At 44.3% G+C, this 16,684-nt stretch overlaps 1 protein-coding gene across 2 annotated transcripts in view; it reads left to right on the top strand.

Annotated features, from left to right (window-relative positions):
• Positions 1–16,684, top strand: part of SPRING1 (SREBF pathway regulator in golgi 1) — a 313,869-nt gene that overhangs the window by 294,103 nt on the left and 3,082 nt on the right. For both annotated transcript variants that reach the window (XR_003436712.1, XR_003436711.1), the window contains exon 8: positions 15,813–15,861. The gene's annotated coding sequence lies outside the window, so the exon portion shown is untranslated. The remainder of the gene's footprint in view (positions 1–15,812; positions 15,862–16,684) is intronic.

Raw genomic sequence — 16,684 nt, 5'->3', positions numbered from 1 at the left:
GCCGATGCAGGGGACACGGGTTCATGCCCCAGTCCAGGAGGATCCCACATGTTGCGGAGCGGCTGGGCCCGTGAGCCATGGCCGCTGAGCCTGTGCGTCCAGAGCCTGTGCTCCGCAACGGGAGAGGCCACAACAGTGAGAGGCCCGCATACCGCAAAAAAAAAAAAAAAAAGTGGTTTATTTTTCTCACAAAACAAGGTCTCAGGTGATTCCAGAGTTTGTTTGGCGACACAGCAATATCCAGACCAGTATGTCTGTAATCCTCTTGGGCTTTCTCTCATGGTTGTTAAGAAGGCTAATGGCTGCCATTCCAAGCTTTTTTTCTACATTCCAACCAGGAAGAAGTGGGAAGTGGTGGTACTGGCAACTTCTGTCCCTTTTTATTCCGAAACAAAAGCTTTTCCAGAACCCTCTACCTGACCCCCAGCAGCTTGTTTCATTGGCCAGACCTGTGTCATGTGGCCACCCCTTCCTGCAAGGGAGGCTGGGAAGGCAAGGAAGTAGCTTGCATTACCTTTGACAGTGGAAACACGCAGAAGGGAAGGAGGTGGAGACGTATATTGGTCTGGCCAGCCAATGGGATCTGCCATAGAACCCCTATTTCCCTCCCCCTGTTCCATGTGGTCTTGGAACAACTGTCAGTCAAGGTGTCCTGCCCTTTCACTACTTCTCCAGCAAGGGAGGGGCCCTTAACTCAAATGAACCAGAAATGGGAAATAGTCAGCCCTGATAAATCCTGTCTATGAGACATTTAAGACACTCCATTCCTCTTGCACCCTAGATCCCCAGCATTTCCCTGGTTCCTGTTCTTCCTGCACCTTGTCTAGTTTTTCCATTGCTTCTGTGAGCCACCTCACATCCTTCCAACCAAATTCCAGCATCATTTTCTGTTGCCTGCAACCACAGAAGCCTAGCTGATAACAGCTTCCTTGACACGCGGTGTTTAAATAGGGCCTCCCCTGCTATTCTCTACTTCAATACCTTGTTTAGTATTTTAAGCCCCTAGAATTGTATAACTGCTTGCCGTTCACTTGCGTCATGTCTTTTTCTGACACCAGACTGTAAGCTTAATGCAGACAGGGAATGTGACAGACAATTATCCCTGTAATGCCCCAGAACTAACACATGCCTTATACTTTTTAAAGTCTTAATGAGTATTTATTAAATGTATGAAGGAGGTCTTAGGTATCTGGAGGTCAGAACTGGAATTTTAATGTTATTTATGGATACTTGTTGTCTAAAGCGTGTTGTATGGGTAACTCATGGTTTAAATGTGTGGAGTCAGTATGATGTAGGAGCAGCTGGAAATGTCAGGGCTACTGAAATGTGTTGTGGGAGCACTAAAGCACCCCAGAGAGGGGCTTTCTGAATTTCCAGATCCTGGAAGAGTGGCTCTCAAGTTCTTCTGACCTTTGGCTCACTTAGGCATGGCCAAAGACCCTTCATCCCGTCTCCATCACCAGTTCCCACTTTCTGATTTGTGCAGTAGGAGTTTTACAATGTTGGCAAACATGGAGCAGGGGCCAGGCTTCCAAGAAGAACGCTGCAGCTGAGTTCTTAGTAAAGCCTAGTAACAGACTAATTTTAGCTAGGAGTAGTAAATTGTAGTAACTCAGTTAGTAGTTTCCTAGAAAGTGGCACTTAGTCATGCATAAAGCTGGCAATCCATGGATGTACTTGTTATTTTCTCGGAAGAACTAGAAGAGATGGCCTTTCGGGACCAGGTCATGGCCTTCAGGAGGCAGTGGCAGACCCTCTCAGTGGGCTGCAGGCCACAAACTGAGAACGGCTCCATTGTGACCTCCAGGCGGCAGAGTCTGGGGGGGTGGGCTCCAGAGTCACAGCGAGGGCCTGCACGTCCGAAGTGCAGCTGGAGTTGTCCATATAATGAATACACAATACCTCCCACACAAAGACATATGACTAGATTTTCAGCACTAGTGAAATGAAAAAAAAAATTCCTTTAAAAGCAGAGAATAATTCATAGTGGCTTTCTGTTGTTATCACTTCTTTCAAGCAATTGTTTCATGAGCAGGTCGGTGAGATCTTGAGAGGTTTTAAAAAGGGCATCCGAAGGTGCTGAACATTGGGATGGTTGGGAACCAGAGGGCAGAAGGGAGGGGTTTGGCTTGGAGCCTCCCTCGGCTACGGAAGCCACTGAGGGACAAATTCAGTCCTCACCTTTCCAGCGGGCACCCAGCACCTCGTACCTGGCCCTTTGCTTCCTGAGGACTGCACTCACTTCCACATCACCAAGGCGAGGGCGTAGAATTGGATTTGCATAAGTTAAATGCGTGTATGGTGCAAGCCCCTGGTAGTAAGTTTTTTGGGTTAATTTGGGGGTGGGGGGTCGTTTTTAAAGTTACATTTTTTAAAAAGTCGTCACTTTCTGTCCACCTCTCAGCTCTGCCTTCTCTGGGTTGGCTTCCTTTGCAGGCGGGACCTCCCACAGCTGGCCCCCAGCAGCTCCCGGCTCACATCCTACCAGTTTAGCAATCCTACGGAGAAAAGAAAGCCTCTCTCCCCATGGTTTTGGCCAAAAATTAGCTGCCATTCATTGAGTGCTTCTTCAGAGCCAAGCCCACCTCCTGAGCACGTTCCAGGATTCGCTCACTGATTCCTCACAATGACTGTCTGATGTCGTTGCTATTATTATCCCACTTAAAAGCGAGGAGACTGAGGTTACATAAACTAGCCCAAGGTCACAGGGCTACTAAATGACAGCTGATGCTCTTAATCATCACGCTTTACTGCCCGCTGCTACCTCGGACTTCCCTGTAGTTATTTCCCGTATCTCTGGGATTGGGCAGGGCCTGTTTTTAACACTTACTGAGTATTAGCTCTGTTCCACCTGCTTTGTGGGTATTATCTAATTTTTATCCGTTTCCCATATAAGGAAACTGAGGCTCAGAGAGGTTAATTAACTTTCCCAAGCTCACACAGACAGAAAGTAGAGCATTAGCAATTGGAACCCCGATCTGCTGGATTCTAAAGCTCTTCACTCAGGGACATTGCACTTACGGGCCCGCAACACCCTTACTCCAGGCACCCGTGTGACACAGCAGCTGTTCTTTCCTCCAGTTTCTCCTTAGTGAGGCCACTGCTGGCTGAGTACAGGTAGACCTCATTTACTGTGCTTTGCTTTATGTGCTGCACAGATACTGCAATTTTTTTTTTTTTTAACAAATTCAAGGTTTATGGCAACTCTGCATCAAGCAAGTCTGTAGACGCCATTTTTCCCAATAGCTTTGGCTCACTTCATGTCTCTGTGTCACATTTGGATAATTCTCACAATACTTCAGACATTTTCATCACTGTGTGTGTGATGGTGATCTGTGACCAGGGATCTTTTATGTGACTCTGGCAAAAAGATCACGACTCACGGAAGGCTCAAATGATTGTTATCATTTTTTAGCAGTAAAATATTCTTTTTTTTTTTGCGGTACGCGGGCCTCTCACTGTTGTGGCCTCTCCCGTTGCGGAGCACAGGCTCCGGACGTGCAAGCTGAGTGGCCATGGCTCACGGGCCCAGCCGCTCCACGGCATGTGGAATCTTCCCAGACCGGGGCACAAACCCATGTCCCCTGCATCGGCAGGCAGACTCTCAACCACTGTGCCACCAGGGAAGCCCTAAAGTATTCTTAAATTAAGGAATGTGCATTGTTTTTTGACATCATGCTATTGAATACTTAATAGACTACAGTATAGTGTAAACATAACTTTTATATGCACTGGGAAACCAAAAAATTCATGTGACTCGCTTTATGGCAGTATTTGCTTTATTGTGGTGGACTGGAACTGAACCCACAACATCTCAAGGAATGCCTATAATCTGTTTAAAACTGTAACCTGCCCCTCTACTTCTTCCTAATCTCCTTACCTTGTCCGACTTTTTCTCCTAGAGGATTTATAACCTTTTAATATACTAGATTATTTGCTCATTTATTATGATCTGTTACTTATTATTTATTCCTCCTGCTGTAAGCTTGACAAGGGCAGGAATCTGATATATCCCAACTTTCCAGAACGAGGCCATGCGTAGTAGGTGCTCAATAAATATTTGATAAATGAATGATGCTAAGACATGAGTCTTGACAGATGGCAGGTCAAGAAATCATCACAACATTGTGTCATAAATTCTGTAGAGTCCAATCAGAGTTGACAGGAGCATGGAAGGGGGCTAAGGGCATGTGGACCCAGAACATCAAATGGACCTTGATTGATAGGTGTAGGAGCCAGGAGGAACCCAAGCCCAAGAAGAGAGGGGCTTGGTTTTGTGTCTCCTTCAGTTATGGAAGCCACCAAGGAACAAATTCAGTCCTCACCTTTCCAGATGGCATGCAGCACCTCCTACCTGGTCCTTTGCTTCCCAAGGATTACACTCACTTCCGTACTACCAGGTGGAGGTCAGGCTGCCAACAAAAGGGTGGGCACTTGGAAAACAGAGTAAAAGGGCTGCGTCTTGTTCTGAGTTGGCTATTGACCAGCCAAGCTCAACAGGAACTCAGGAAAAGCTCCTCAAAGCCCACAAGTGATACTGGCTCTGGGATGTGGGGCAAGCCCATGCCTCAGTTTCCTCCTCTGCAAATGAGCCTCAGTTATGAAGATCAGTATATGGTTAGGGTTCTGTGATGGAGGAGCAGAAACAGTCACATGGACAAGAAATAATTGATTAGAAGGTTGTAGGGTAGTTCTGGAATTAAAGAAGAGATGAGCCCCTGGGTCCCAGGAAGAGGGTGGACCAAAGCAGACCTGCAGCCCTCAGCCATGACCAATGACCACCAGATGGCTGGGCAGGCACCCAACTCCTGGGTGAAATCTTTCACTGGCCTTGCTTACGTGACATCCCCAAGACTGGGTCAGTTGAGACAGGTTTTTTGAGCCCCTACAATATCTGAGGCTCTGTTCTAGGAGCTGGGGATGCAGCTGTGAACAAGACAGACAAGATCTCACCCCAGGAGCCTCATGGTAGGGAAGACAGACCATAATCACATAAACAAGTAAGGGAGCCTTAGGTCCTGACCGGTGCTTTGAAGAAAATAAAATAAGGCAGATCAGGAAAGGGTTCCTGGAAAAGGTGGCCTTCGTGACGGGCTTGTAGGATTTCCATAGGGAGGGACAGAGGGAGGAACATGCTGGACTTGAGAAATAGAGTAAACACACAAAGGATGGAAAGTACAGGGCACAACCTGGAAATGGGAATAAGCCAAGGAGGAGTGTGTAGAAGAAGAAAAAGAATGTTGGCCTCACACCATGGAGAGGCCCAAAGGGCTGAAGTGTTTATACTTTACCTCCCAGTTCAGGTGGGTCTAGGGGACAGCACCAACTCATACAAAGTGGAATCTACCTTCCTCCTGCTAAAACTACATTTTAGAATTACCCATTGGGGGTGCTGCTACCAGAAAAAGGAGGAAGGAGTACTGAACACAGTATAAAAAGAGATCCGTTGTAAGCAAATCCATTCATTCATTCAACAACAAACACATACTGAGCACCTACTCTGATGTTCCAAGCCTGGGCTTGACATAGAGCCGTGGAATCTTGGGCTACAGCCTACATTACAGGACCCACCATGGGACACAAAATAGCCGACAGTGGCTCCTCAAAGCATGGCTGTTTCCATACAAAGGGAAGTTGGGTGGATGGGCGCCATGTCAGCATAACGCTCACAGTCATAAGCTAGGATCATTGTAGCAGGTCAGCCTCATATCCTCCTTTACTGAAGCCAGTGCGTAACTTCTGACTCGTAACCAGAGTTACCTTAATGGTATTGGCCAGAGTCCTGTGCCAAGACTGTGGATCCAGCCCCACAGGCTGGGGGAAAATGGGTTATGAACTCTCCCAGCGCAAGCAGTAATGATGATAGGGATGCAAATTGTTACTGACAGATTTTTACTGCTGCATTTTCATTAAACCATTTGAATACTATTAAACAATTTATACTTTGAAAAGGTCCCCACTCCCCATTACAGGGGGTGGGAGGCACAATTAGCTAAGGACTAGTAATCTCTGAGGAAGAGGCATAATGGGACAGAGTGGAAAAACAGAAACTCATGTGTTGCTGTGGGATTGTACACTGGGCCTGCCTTCCTGAAGAGCAACTTGGCAATACACTAAAACACTAAAAATACCCAATCCCTTTGATCCAACAATTATAGGAATTTATCCTAAGGACGTAATCAGAGATGTATTTGAAAAAGTTCCTCCGAGGTGGCTCACTCTAACATTTAATATAATCCTGAAAAATTAGAAGTAACCTAAGTGTCCAATAATCAGCAATTAGTTGAGTAAATTATGGCACATCCATATGACAGATTCAATCAGTCCAAAAAAATTGCATAGAAGCATATTAAATAACATGGGCAAAAGTGGTATATGAAAAAGCAGGCCATAAAACATTATGAACACTATGTCCTTTTTGTAAGGTTAATTTTGGAACTCTTTGGGTAATAGGATAGAGTGGAGGAGTAATAGAGGGGATAAGGATGAAGGCTTGGAGATCAGATTCAGTTTCCAGTTCTACTTATCAGCTGGAATGCTGTAAGCCTCAGTTTCCTCATCTGTGAAATGGGGCTAGGATGGTTCCTGGACTATACCTAGGGCAAGTTACTCATTAAATAGATATTTCTAACTAAAATGGTGGATGATGGTATTTCTAACTAAAATGGTGTATATGTGTGAGTATGCTCACTGTGGTGCTTTCTGGATGTGTTCAATTCTTTCTGAATTAGGTCGATATTGCTTTTGTAATTAGGAGCAAAGTCGATAACATAAAAATGGAGAGGCAGAAAGGAACCCTGAGAATATTATTCAACATAAGAAGTGTCATCAGGACCAGAGGAATGTCAACAGTGTGTTAATTTGCCATCTCTGTCTGCTCTCAGAGTTGTCTGTTTTGAATCATTCTGTGGCATTTCTGTTCCTCTTTTTTTAAGGACTAGTTCCAAGAATTAGAAAAAAAAAAAAAAAAAAGAAAGAAAGAAAGATAGAAAGAAACCCCCCCAAACTTCAAGTCATGTGGGTGAGTGCAATTTGCAGAAAACCATTTCCAAAATGTTGCAGCCAATACAGGTCACATTTTAAACCTCAGATATCTAAGCAAATATCTAAGTTATGCTTGTAAAGTTTCCCTGCTTGATAACACCTTGCTTGTTGGAGATAATTTAGAGAGAAGTTTCCAAGGACATTCATTGGTTTTGCCTGCCCACCACCCACCCTCTCTGTACCCCTGCCCCCATTGTCTGGAATCAGAATTTGGATACTTCTCTGGGAAAATGCTCCTGTCTCCCTTGATCCTTGTGGCTCCAAGTGGGCCTGACCATGTCTTGGCTTTAGAGGTAGGCTGATCCAGTCCTGACTAATAAGAATACAGTGTTGTTCTGGCCACTGGGATTGGCTCAGGGACGGACATGTGACCCAAGCTGGGCCAATAAGAGCCAAAGAATCTTAGCCCTGTGATTTTTTTTGGTGGAAGTATTGATAACAAGAGTGCTGTCTTTCCACTGGGATGCTAAGCTGGTAGAATGTAAAGCTGGAACTGCCAGGAATGGCTTTAACATCATTTAGGGGAAGCCTGCTTGAGAATGGAGCAAACACAAAGGAAGAAAAGCCAGGAAACGACAAAGTCAGATTCCTGCTGACATCCTTTAAGCACAGGGATTCAGCCCTGCCTAATGCTAACAAACATTCCTTTCTGTTTAAGCCAATTTGAGTTGGTTTTCTGCTGCTTGCAATTGAAAAAGTCCTGACCGCTCCAGAAGATCAGTCTGAAGTGGCAGATACATTCATTTCATTTTAAGTTCTAAGAGTCTATAGTGTTTATAGTATTTCAGGTGCTAATGACTCATTCAGTGTTTCTTAAGTAGAGCTCCTCCAGGACTGGCTGCAGTGAACACCTAAGAGCCCTTTGCAATTAGCTCATTAAAGGAACCCTGGCAAAGTGGTTGTCAACTTGCTTGAAAACAGCTGTCTTGAGTAGGCTAAGCCTTTCCCCTGCTACCTTGCATACACGATTGGGCTTTGCAATGCATTTTTCAGAGTTAGGACAAATATAGGCCCACATTCAACTCCTGGCCCAATTAATAGAATTCTCACTAAAATATTTAACTCTTTATTTGTAATCCTTTCACACTAACAGAAACAGTAACACAAAAAAAACATTGCAAAGAGGTTGTGTTTTCTATAGAGAGCAGACCAGCCACTGTTATGCATTATAATGTGCTCTGCAGATAATGGTAAGGCTATTTATATTTCATTTCACCACCCTGTTTCCACTCCTTTTGGTGTGTTTACCAAGCTATAGATTGCTTGAAATGTTGAGCTCCTGCGTAATTGTTCTTTTTGCCTTGTCAAAATGTTTTAAAGGACAGTCAACAATCTAAGAGGTTGATTCACGTCAAAACAAGCTTTATTGAATTCTTAGGGTCAGGTTTGGGGGAAACAGAAAGATGAAGAACTCTAATCTAAGTCTCCTGGGGATCACTGCCTAGCTGGGGAGAAAGGAATGTGGTTTAGTGTAGATGGCCCAGTCTCTTGGGGTTCAAATACTGGTTCTGTCACTTCCTAGCTAAGTTCTTGCTCAAATTATGGAATCTCTCCATACCTCAGTTTTTCATCTGTGAAATGGGAATAATAATGATAGTACCTACCAAATAGGCATGTTTGATGATTAAATGAGTTAGTATATATAAACTTCATAGAACAATGCCTAGCACTCAAAAAAATATCAAAGTTTTCTTTCTTTCTTGTTTTATGTCTTCATAGATCTCTTGCGTAAGGTCTGGTTTTGATGTTTTCCCAATAATTCTCAGGTATATCTTGGGATCAGAAATCGGCATATTTGGTGATAGTCACACGCATCCCTCAAAAATCCCTTAGGAAGCAGCCACGTTGGTCATCCACAGACCATCTCTCAATACAGTAAGTTCTGTGCAGCCAGTTTATCCCACATTATTCTTTGGTTTAGTACCAGAAGAAGCAATATCCTTGTATCTACGGGTCAGATTGGATGAGAAATGATGACCCTTAAATACTTTAAAGCATTTATAAACACTGGACTCCCACTCAGGGCAGCCAAAGGCCACATATGAGAAGAGGCTGATAATTCCTGAGACTGGGAATCAAGGGATCAGCCATCCTCCTGTCCCACCCAAAAGTCACCACGGACATGCCCACATCCCACAGCTTGCTATGAGAACTACCTGTACTTCTTACATTGTTCTCTCTTTCTCTCCACAAGCAATGTGAGGCTGAATCCATGAACACTAAAGGCTTGTAGGAAGCAATTTCCCTATGTTTAATTTGCTTCATAGTAAGACAGTTCAGAAACGTTAGATGTCAGGGGCAATGCTAGCACCTGGGGTTCCCAACCCACCTTTACCTTGGAAGCCCTTATTGTAAAAAAGCATGAGATCTGGGGTTCAAAGCCTGAGACTTGAGTCCACAGTTTTCCACAAGGTGACCTCGTCACTGGTCACTTTATCTTTCTCAACTTCAGTCTCTTCCTGTGAAAAAGAGGCTCTTGAAAATATATGCCGCCCACGATTACTGAGAGAACGGAGATAAAGTATGCGTGTTAGGTTAAAAAGTGTATTCATGTATTATTCACTAACTCAACAATTATAGTGTGGGACCAGGGTCTAGTGACGATGAGTAAGTTGGTCCCTGACCTCAAGAAGCACTCAGCCATGTGGGAAAACGTAGTAGCAAATGTGTAATGATACTACGATGTGACAAGTATGATGGTGATTATTTTATAGTACCTGCCAATACTCCAGTCTTCCCATAGTTCCAAAGGAAATGATCTATTTTATTTTGACAGTTAGTTAATACATGTTTCGGTAGCTTCTGTTTTGTGTTTTAGAAGAGAAACACAGTTTGGGGTATATATACGTATATATCCTGAATATTCCTGTCCTTGCTAGCCATGAGGTTAGGAGGATTGGGCAATCCAATCAGGCTTCTTCCGTTCAGCGAAAGAATTTTGAATAACTGCTCGTGATCAAATTAGACAGATTTGTTTCCCACTAGTAAACAGTCACTAATAGTTATTGAGTGTATGCTGGGCATATTTTCTTTTGAAAAGCCATACAGCTTGGCATCAAGTGGGTTCCACCATCTACTAGCTGTGTAATTTGTGACAAGTTATTTAACCTGTGTGAGCCTCAGTGTCTCCTCTTGAAATGGGGCAGAAAAAGTACCTACCTCATGGTGTCGACGTGAGGATTTAGTGAGATGGTGGGACACCAGGGGAAGTGTTCAATAATGGCAGTTGTCACCTTTGGCTTCATGGGAAAGGCCTGGGCATGAGGGAGATTCTGTGCTGGAAAGATCTTTGTGATCACTGCAGGGCTCTTCAGGAGACCAGTGGTGTTAAATTTAAAGGAGGTTTTAGGTTCTCATGTCAACACATAAGGCAAAAAAGGATGCAGTCAAGTTAGCCTTGAAAATGCCCTGCCCATAAAGTTGGGTATATATGGTATTGTGTATAAACCACTAAGGTTTGAAAACCACTGAGTCAGACCATAGGAGGGAATAAAAGGAATGTTTATCTACAGCTGCCTGAGGATTCAAATCATTCTGTCTCTAAGGAAGAGGATCTCAACTGGGGGCAATCTTGCTCTCCCAGAGAACGTTTGGCAATGTCTAGAAGGCGTTTTTGGTTGTCATAACTAGGATGGGGTGTGCTATTGGCATCTAGTGGGTAGTGGCCAGGGATGCTGCTAAACTCCTACAATGCACAGGACAATCTCCCAAAACAAAGAATTATCCAGCCTAAAACGCCAATAGTGCTGAGGTTGAGAAACCCTGCTGTGAGGTAACTATCAAATCCACATTTAGGAATGAGAGATGAAGGATTCTGCATGGGTGGTTCTGCTTGTCAAGGCTGGAGGTTGAGGTGGCGTGGGGAGATGAATGAGATGCCATATGTAAGGGTCCTTAGTACGGGGCCTGGCGCAAAGTAGGTGCTGAATAAATATTTGCTGGGTTTACAGTTAAATCTTGCTTGATGGGTCCCATCACATACATTCAGCTTTTGAGATGTGGTGGAGACATGCTGGGCCACCTGCTTCCTGTCTTCCCAAGCCGGCAGTTGCACGTTTGCCCCACTAATCAGTGATGGACCTCATGTGGGTATCTTCCATGAGGGCGAGGTTCTGAAGCCAGCACCAACTTCAGATGTGATTCTGCTATATCGTTATTACCTAAACTTTCTAATTTGGATTCAAAATTACTGATCTCTCAGCTCTCCGTGGAAAGCCTTCCCTCACAGCCACATGATTTTAAAAAGGAGCTCTCACGAATACAAACTCCATTTCCCCCGCAAACAGAATGGGTCTGAAATAGGAGTCCATGTGTCCAAAACAAAGCTGGAGGATGGTGGATGGTGGTTGGCACTCACAACCTAGGAAATTCTCAAGGACCACCAAGGCCAGAAAATTGCTTTTAAATGAAAGAGATATTTCCATTTCATTTTAGCCCCTAATGTATCACATAACTCTAATATCACTCCTTGTCCAACTGAAATACTTGAATCCAAATAATTCTTAAGTCATTTGGACTCTCTTCAAATGTGAATTCATCTCTTTAATCACCCTTCCTCTTATTTTTGAAATAAAGACTAATATTGAAAGTTGTGTCTATTTGTGGATTCTTTTTTTTCACTCTTTTTTTATGGTCACTGTTGCTTTCTTCCCCATCATTACTTACTCATCAGTGTCTTGAAAATCCTAAACTTGTCTTTTTCCATTTTTTCATTTCCCTTCATTTAAATATTGTGGACAGCAAGCAGACTGAATAATGATGAATACGATTAATATTCAGACTTAATAAGTCTTATGAAAAGACCTTTTTATTCCAAGGAAGGAGGATGTGTTGTTTCGGCAGCATATGGTGTCACGGCGACAGAGTCGAATGTAGGGTAACTGGATGGGGGGAAACGGCATGTCCTGGCCATACTGACCCTGAGACGGGGGGTCACACATATGGTATCCTCTTCCAACATGTCCAGAGGAGGAAGGGAAATGTCCCCCAGAAGTGCGTTTCTATGTCACGTCTGTCTTGGGAGCTTTCTTGAATTGAAAGATTGTCTTGGTGTGTCTCTGTGACATGGAGTGAGACACATCACGCTCAGATGTGCAGCACCTTCTTCTTGATGTTCTCCTTTTCCTAAAACACCTGTGATAGAGAAGACCATATGAGTATCCAGAAATGGCAAATACTCAGCTATTTCACCACAACTCTCCACTCCTCTGCCTATGGCAGACATCACCAACCGATCATAGCACTGTTTTCCGAAAAACACACATACAGCCACTACCAGTTAATTGCAGAGTAAGCACACAAGATAAAGAAGATTTTCTGCCTCTGCTAAGTAAAGAAGGATAATACTTAGAAGAGCACTGGAATGTCACCACCACCGTGTCCTTTTCCAGAAACCTCTTCAGTGCTCCAAATCCCAGTTGCCCAAAGTTTGAAAGAGAAGAGGGAGAGGTCAGCTTTGCTTTCTACGTAGCAATTTGGTTTGAAAACTTGTCTCCAAGTCTCTGAGTGTGTAGAAATGAGCAAATTGAATGAATTCACTTTTTTTCTTAATAGAACCCCAGTCCATAGCTTTTGAGCAAGGTGCAGATTTATCTTTATTTATTTGCAATTTTCCTCTTGAAATCATATATTAACCCTCCCCCCTCCCAAACCCTACAACTACTGTTTTTTCCTCGAATTCATGGTGTTTTTAACTACAGGGATTTTTTTTTTTTCCAAATAAGTTCCTGATGTTACTTTATCCATGAGGCCTCAGTCTGAGATGGAGTTTTAGAATCAATCTAGAACAAAAATTAATTCTACCATTTTATAATTTGCCCAGTCAGATGCAAAAAGAAAAAAAGTATATGATTTTCAAGTACTTTCTACACTTGAGACTAAAAATGGCATTTTTTTTTTCTTTAAGCAAATGCAACTCTCTGGGTACTTACTGTAAGAGGATTTTAGTCACTGGAGACTTTTAAAAAAAGATCTCAAGCGAGAAGCTTCATTTTTTTTTTTTCAAAAGGATATTTACTTTGGAAAATGCTACGTTTAGAAAAATTGTGCCTTGGATGACAACTGGCCCACTAAGTTTTACTGTTTTTTGAGGGGTAGAGAGGGGCGGAGGTTGGAGACTGTTTGAAGGCAGTTCTGTTCACCCACCAGCCAAGCAGGATTTGGGAGTTCATTTTCATTCATTTATTTTCTTTCATTCAGTCAGTCAGTCAATCATCAAATGCATATTTAGGGTCCGCCATGTACAGAGCGCTGTGCTAGACAATGGGACCATAGCCATGGGCAAAACACTTGCCTTGACTTCCCACTGTTCTCAGCTGGGCATGCCAGAGGATGATGCCCTAATGTCCTAAGGCAGTAGTTCCTGTAGGGGCAATGTTGCCTCCCAGGGGACCTTGGGCAGTTTCTGGAGATCTTTTTGGATGTCACAATTGGGGGATGGTGCTACCGGCCTCTATCTAGTGGGCAGAGGCCGGGGATGCTGCTAAACATCCCACGATACACAGCCCCTCACCACAAAGAATTATCCAACCCCAAATGTCAACAGCATGGAGGTTGAAAAACCTTGCCTTAAGGCATACAAGATGTTTAAGGAACTAACTTGTAGTCAGTGCTTCTAGTTAAGCACCATCCTTAGGAGAACTGAGAAGATAGTAACTCAACTCATTTTCTGGCAGGCTTTCTTCTCTCACTGAACTGTGATTGAGAGAGGTGGGTGCCATTGCTCTCAGGGTGTGGTCCATGGGCCAGCAGCATCAGTGTCACCCGGGACACTGTTAGAAACGCACACTCTCAGACCCCACCCCAGGTCAGCTGGATCAGAATCTGCATGTTAACACGATCTCAGGTGATTCGTGTGCACATTATAGTTTGAGAAGTTACAGCTCTAATCAAGCACGAAACAGAAGTTTTAAGTTACAATTTTGATAAATGCTAGTGCCATGGACTGAATGTTTGTGTCCTCCTCAAGTTCATATGCTGAAATCCTAGCCCCCAATGTGAAGGTATCAGGAGGTGGGGTCTTTAGGAGGCAGTTAGGTCATGAAGGCAGAGTCCTTACGAATGGGATTAGTGCCCTTGCAAGAGAGACCTCAGAAAGCTCGCTCGTGCCTTCCATCACGTGAGGACATGGCAAGAAGACAGCCATCTGTGAACCAGGAAGTGAGCCCTCACCAGACACTGACTCTGCCTTGATTTTGGATTTCCCAGCCTCCAGAACTGTGTGAAATAAATGTCTATTGTTTAAGACACCCAGTCTACAGCATTTTTGTTACAGTTGCCCAAATGGACTAAAGCAGCAACCAAGGAGCCCAGTCTGAGGGGTCAGGGAAGCCGTCCATGAAAAACCAGCCTGTAAATTGAGGGATAGATTAGGAATCAGCCAGGAGAGTAGGGTTCCTGGCAGGGGGAATATCACACGCAAAGGCTCAGAGGCAGGAGAGAGCTTGGTCAATGGAGGATCTGAAAGAAGATGCTTTGTGTCTAGAGTCCTTTAGCATGGTGTCCTAAGTAGCTGAGCGAACTGGTCAGACCAGGGTTGGAATCCCATGAATGATAATTGTCCCAGGTGCCCCAAGTCTTCTGGGAGACAAAGCAAGAATGATCCTGCTGAGAACAAATGCTGCTCCCCAAGCCCTCTGACTTAAGGCTACAGAGCCATTATGTCGATATATCTCAGTACAGATTTTGTAGTTTATGACACATTCTGGCAACGTTTAGATGCAATTTCAATGAGCCAGAATGTAGTATTGTAAACCTAAAACTGGATATCCCTTGAAGCTGTTAGAATCTGGCAGGAGACCTGCTCCCAATTACAAGCACAGTTTCCAACTTCACTGTTCCGTCCTCTAAGCGTTGAAAACAAAATCAATTTTTAATGAGGGACTACTAAACACTTTGCATTCTATTAACGTCCCCTTTGGACTTCCAAGCCCCAGTATATCTTACACCCAAGAAATGAAATCACCCCTGCTAACCGATTTGCCAGGGCAAGCGGGTATCCTGGAGCTCCTGCTGCCAGTGCAAATATGGCGACAAATGGATGGGAACTAAAGCATTCTGTTCCCATCCCCCCTGATTCCCATCAGCACGTGGCCAGCCTCCCAGGGCTGGGTGGGAAATCGGGATCAAGAGAAGTTATTTCAATGCACACAGACAGTAAACCCTTGGCTGCTTTACTCCTCATCCCTAGCCTATTACTAATCTTACAAACCATCCATTATCCACTCGGTATCTGGCAAATGTGAACTTGGCCCCCGTCAAAGCCGAATGATGAGATCCAAGTTAGAAGAAGTGGGAGAAAGAAGAGAAAGTACAAAGATGAGCCAGACGGTTTTCCAACCTGTAAGGACATGTTGTATTTACCAGGCCGGCTACGAAAGCCAAGCTCTGTTCCCGTTGTTTGTCTTCTGCTCGGGGCCTGGGTTATGTTTGGTGCAAACAGGTCAGTGGCTCCCCCTCACTTCCATCTGATGATTGGCGTATTGTTTAGAGCCGACGAGGGATGATCTTGTGCTCTGGAGGAAGTTGGCAAGAAAGTTTAATTCTATAAAAAGAAACGCGCGGTCAGGATACGGTTTTCTATTCTGAGTCAAGGCAGAGAAGGGAGTCAGAAATTCCAACCCAGAGGGTCAGGACGGGCTCCAGGACCTGTTGAATCACATCTGAAACATGTTCCCCATCCTCCTTTCCCCTCCCTGTTCTTACAACTGGCCAACTGGGATTACACAACCTGCACTAATTTTATTCCACATGTGGCTGTTTCTTATTAGGAGGCTGTATCTTATTTTTTCCTGTACCGTGTCATCTCTCCGGATTCAGGTGAGTAATTCCATTTCTTAACAGGGGGATTCTGTTCACACTCTTGGCTGGACTCAAAAAAAAATGTGCACTCAAACTTTTTCATAAGGTGAGAACATTTCTGTGTCTTTTAACCCTAGAATTTTTGTGGTAGAGCCTTTGTTTCCCCATTCTGAAGAGCTCAACCCTTCAACAGGAACCGATGGAAAAGTGAATATTTGAGTCAATTGGCAGAATGGTCTTGGTCACCCAATACCCAACAACTGTTCCTAAAGGGTTTTGTCCCCACCTCCACCCCCCAGCCCCCAACTGGAGTGGCGCATTTTCTTTTTAACTGAATTCACCAGATGTTTTGGCGGTGCATAAACCTGGCTTTCCTGTCTTCCAAGTAGATGAAATAGGATCCAAATCACAGCATGTCGCCTCAGCTTCTCCAACCCAGTACTTAATGGTTCTTGAGACTCATGTAAAGATCGAGTCCAGTTTTCTTTAGGCCTTGAGCCTATCGGATCCAGGTGTTGGCATTTTCTGGCCTTCGCCTTAGAAGGTTTCTAGGGAAACCCCAGATTCATGAGTATGAGTCGATTTCCCCCCGTTACCTTTCTCTATCGCTTTAATGTTCCTGACCATGTATCAGAAACTGTAAAAGTACAGCCCCAAATCCCCCGAAGTGTGAGCTGCAGCAGTGGCACACACAGGATTCAGCCACATCTGGAGAAAAACTGCTCGCGATTCCCCTTCTGTCTTTGCAACTCCGGGCCCCCCTGAACCAAAGGGGAAATGGGACCCTTTCATCGGCCTCCAACCTCCCTCTGCCTCATGCCCTGTTTTGCTTAGAACAAGC

The sequence above is a fragment of the Aethalodelphis obliquidens genome, unplaced genomic scaffold, assembly GCF_003676395.1.
Source record: "Aethalodelphis obliquidens isolate GAN/ISIS:26980383/991018 unplaced genomic scaffold, ASM367639v1 scaffold28, whole genome shotgun sequence".
Lineage (NCBI taxonomy): Eukaryota > Metazoa > Chordata > Mammalia > Artiodactyla > Delphinidae > Aethalodelphis > Aethalodelphis obliquidens.
The sequence above is the reverse complement of the archived record's forward strand: the minus strand, read 5'-3'. Positions and strand labels throughout refer to the sequence as shown.